The following is a 4,689-nucleotide window of genomic DNA, read 5'->3' on the forward strand; positions in this document are numbered from 1 at the left end:
TAAAAATATAAAAATAAGATTTTGTACTTATTTCATTATTCGCTTCTGCATCAAGAAAAATTGATTTTGATTAAATGTTTTTGAAATTGGTTTTAAATTTCAAAAGAAGATAGTTTAGTAAATTTTTTTTTAAATACCAAGTCACCCCCTATTGGTGTGCTATTGTAGTTCAAGTCATTTGGCATCCACAAAATGAACTTTCAATATCCCGTTGGATTGAAGGTTTCTTTCATAATTAACAAAATCATCTAAGTTAGGAGTTTGAGAATAAGATATTACTTGAATTAATGCTCCAATTTCCATTTCCTTGGCTTAGGCTAGTTTGTCAGACCTCGAGAAGAATTCTCCTCAAGAGAGCGCAATTAGAGGTGCAGTTGATGCAAATATTACTTTCTATTAGACGAAGATCATTCGATCTCACTTGAACTTACTAGATATTATGAATATAGAGGTTGGGGTGCTAGGGAACTGATCCAAGAACATTAGGTATGCTTTTTAAATTGATGGATATATGGAACCATTCTATAGAGATTTTTGAAGTATTTATAGGCATTTAGATATTAACCTAGAAAGAAAATTAGGAAGCTTAAAGCCAACTTAGACAACTAGGCTGGCTTGGAACTATTGGGTCTAAGCCATGGAGTGATTCTAGAGATTTCCATGGCTTAAAAAGTCACAAGAAAAGTGAGTTTGGGTTGAAACCATGGACCATCTGCACAATTTGAGTCTTGGTTCAATTGAACTTGGGTTTGAAATAAGCTCAAGTAAAGGTGGGTTTTTTCCCACTTGGATTAAGCCTAAAGGCTAGCTTAAGTGTACTCATAGTTGGTGCACCTTGATTTGTTCCACAAAAACCCAAATGGTTATCCCATGGGTCAGTTTAATTTGTTAAAGCTTTAGTTAATGCATTTGAATTAGATTTAGGTTTATTTATGCTTGGTCAGCCTTGGTTGATTTCGTCAACTAGGTTTAACCAAGGGTTGGGGTTGGGTCCAACAAATTTCAAATGGCATTTAAAACTTAATGGAAGACATCTCAAGTCTTTGTGTGCATGAAATGTAAGCATGATTTCATTATGGTTCATTTGGTTAAATAAGATTTACAAAGGCTTAGGTTTATGTTCAATATACTCCAAATTACCTTTAAAGTTTGTTGGAGGAGGTTTTAATTGCAATTTTTATTTTAGGAGGCTTTGGGGTTTAGGGTATATGTGATTTTTATGGTCAACCATGATCCACGAAGGGTTTAATGCATCATTCCAATGATGATGAGCATGATAAATGGAATTAGTGAGGTTCCCAATATGAGTTTTCACAAGATGCAAGGTCCTGCAGTATAGGATAAACATATTTGAAGGCTCTGAAGCCTTGGTGAATGCTTTGAGTTTTGGGGCTTAGTGGACTATGAATGCCTCCAAAATGATGTGGTTGACCCTAAGGATATTTCTAATTAATATGCAAGTCATTAATCATGAATCCAAGGTCATTTTGTTTTGTTTTGAGTTGTTTGAGAAATTCCAAAAAAATGGTTATTGATAAAGGGGTTTTGGGGTGGATTTTAGTATTGGATTTTTGTTTTGAGTTTAAATTTTGGACTTGGCCATTGGATTTGAATTTTATATTCTATTTTGAGTTTATAATTTAATTGATCTTAAAGTTTTGATTTTAACCTCACATAAAAGTGAGGTCAACAAATTGACTCCCAATAGATGTGATGAACTTGAAAGAGGGAATCACTTGTGTTGGCATTTACCAAAAAAATTAAACAAGTACAAAAAGAAATTTTAGGGGCTGTTTGGTTGCCTGCAAAAGAAATGTAGTGTAAAGTAAATGCAATATAAAATAAATATAATGCATTCTGAATACTTTGAGTCTGTTTGCTTGTCTACAAAATAAACGCAGGAGAATTATTTTCCTTGTTTGGTTAGGTATATCCAGAGTAAAGTAAAACATTTTTTTAATAATTTATTTTGACATTAAAATAAGTATATTTATAAAAGCGGTGTATTTATAATAATTTGTATTATTTGGTGTTACAAAATTTTTTATTTAATTCAATTTATTTAAAACTAAATCGAATTAAGTTAAGATGTACTTCAATCAATTTAAAATAAATCAAGCTTAATTTAGTTTACAAGAAAAAAAATTGTTAATTGATTTGCTTCAATAAAAATAATTGTTAAAGGAGTGGTGAAAACATCTATCAAATGGTTAATTGATTTGCTTCACTGTAGAATTGAATCAACTGGTAAACAATAATAGCCTCACCAAATGTTTATCTCACCACTTAGAACTATTAGTACAGTTATTATATAAAGCTAAAAACTTTAATGTCTGATTAAAAGGTAAATGCCATGCAAATTATCATGCATCTCAAGTTATGAAGTCTCAACTCTTATGAATCAATGGCAGAGGAGTGGAAGAAAGGAAAAGTTCATATAAACATTATCTTGAATTTAGTATTATTTCAGAGTAACCAAAGAGCAAGAAAACTAAAAGTGCAGTATCATCCTATAACAGGCTAATAAGTGTTTTCTTTCAGTTTAGCAGAGTTTTTGGTCTTCTGCCAGTTCTCTATAGTACAAAACCAATTCCACTGGAATAATAGAGCTGCAAGTCATAAGAAATTGGCAATAGCTACCTCAATAAATGTTGTTATGAAAGAACTCTGAGGAGACAAGCCACAAGTTGCGATAGCAATGATTGTTCCTTCAAAGTTGCATGGAATGATAAATCTTCCAGATTTTATGCCATTCTTAGATGCTTTAGCGACATCATCTGCCTCCATTCCTTTAGATGATCCTGCTATTATGTTGGTGAGCTCAGGTCTTCTCTCTCTTGCTCTCCTGAGAGAAATAAAGCCCCCAAAACAAGTTCATTATCTAGAAAATGCAGTCCTATAGAAAAGGTATAATATGAGCTGATTTTTCATTTATAACTCTTGATGTAAATTTTCTCTTTTCATCACAAAAGCTGCTAAAATATACTAAAATTAAGCAGCAGATACTTCAATCAACAATGTTTGGAGTGAACAATGTGCTTCACTAGCTGTGAACAGATAGAACCTTACTTCCAGTTAAATATCTTGGCGAAGCTTAGTTTTAAGCTCAAAATTATAAAAGAGAGCTACTTATCAGATAATTTGACAGGTGCATTGTAACTTCAAAAACAATATGCTGGAAGGCCAATTAACCATAACATACAGAAATATGAAATTAACAATAGGTAAATTAGGTACCTTGAACAAAATAGCACAGTGAGTTTTAAGTTAAAAACCTTCATAAAAAAACAAAGAAGAATTCAACAAGAAAGCTAGATATGTAGACAGACACGTGCCATTACCTACATCAAAACCTGGCATTTCTGTGTCCGGAGGAAATATCAGAGACACATAAATATTATCTGCAATGACCTCGTGCTGCAACGCCTCACTAAAGCCTCGAAGAGAAAATTTGCTTGCAGAGTATGCTGCTTAACCATAGAAACCTACTTAGATTGAAAATCAACACCCTAATAAAAAATTAGAATAACAATAAATGACAACAAGAATACCCAATTAAACGTGTTGAATGCAACTCTGCCAATTCAGTCTAAAAAAATCATAAAAAGCCATCTAAAAAACATAGTTTGTACGCAAAATCTTCCAAAAAAATGCATATGCTATAACTTCCACAGTACTTATTTTGAATGCTCACAAAGTTTTTTTTTTTGTTCAAATATTTCAGCAGAAAAAGGTAACATAGAAAACAGCGGTTGATGCGGTCGAAAAACATCAAGATCATAGTCTCACTGGGAGATTTGCTTGAATGCACGACCACGTATGCATACATTATCTGAATGACTCGGCCTTCTAACATATAAAATTTGAAGTATGACTGATAACTGGAAAAACTCCAACCAAATAGAAAAAAGAATCGGAACAAACCTGTCCAGCTTGTGAGGACATTAAGGCAATAGAGGCTGGGAGGCCGGTCTCCTCGGTCCTCCACTTCATCGCCGGAAGTGCAGCCTTTATTAAATGGAACGTGCCCATCATATTAACATCGACCATAAACTTGATCTCCTTGAGTTCTTGCTTCTCGAGCTCCAGAGGCAAAAGCACACCCTGGTTACAAACCAGCACGTCAATAGGCCCGGTTTCCTCGACCGCTTGGCTCATGGCCTTGGTGTCCCGTACATCAATGTTGAAGACATTGATCTCCTCGCTGGTGGTGAGATGAACGGCTTCCCGGGCCTCCTCGAGGCGCTTGGGGTTTTGCGCTAGAATGGAAACTCGTGTGCCTTCGGGTGTATCCTGGTGTGCAATGGCAAATATGTGAAGTGGATTGCTTCAAATTTTTGAGCCGAAGAAGCCACTCATGCAATCTTACACCTCCTGCAAAGCAATGAAGCCGAACAACAACGACGATGAAATGTAGAGAATTTAGAACTGACTCAATTTGAGGGGGTTTCTATTTCACCGAAATACCTCCGTGTAATACATGGCTAATCTTTTGAGGATTTTATTTTGTTCCCCTCAAAATGAACCAAATAGTCTAATTTAACAAATACCTGTAATTATTTTACTTTACCCACCTAATGCTGCATACCAAACAGCCCCTTAATTTATTTACTGGATGTAAAAAATCTACTCTATTTCAAATAACTCTAATAGCTCACCATTTTATCACTGAGGATTTGAGGGCTGATG

The 4,689-nt window shown here is 34.4% G+C and overlaps 1 pseudogene; it reads right to left on the reverse strand.

The window, feature by feature from the left end:
• Positions 1-2,421: 2,421 nt before the first annotated feature.
• Positions 2,422-4,482, reverse strand: LOC110093113 (annotated as a pseudogene).
• Positions 4,483-4,689: the final 207 nt, after the last annotated feature.

This window comes from Dendrobium catenatum, unplaced genomic scaffold (assembly GCF_001605985.2).
Source record: "Dendrobium catenatum unplaced genomic scaffold, ASM160598v2 fragScaff_scaffold_1680, whole genome shotgun sequence".
Classification (NCBI taxonomy): Eukaryota; Viridiplantae; Streptophyta; class Magnoliopsida; order Asparagales; family Orchidaceae; genus Dendrobium; species Dendrobium catenatum.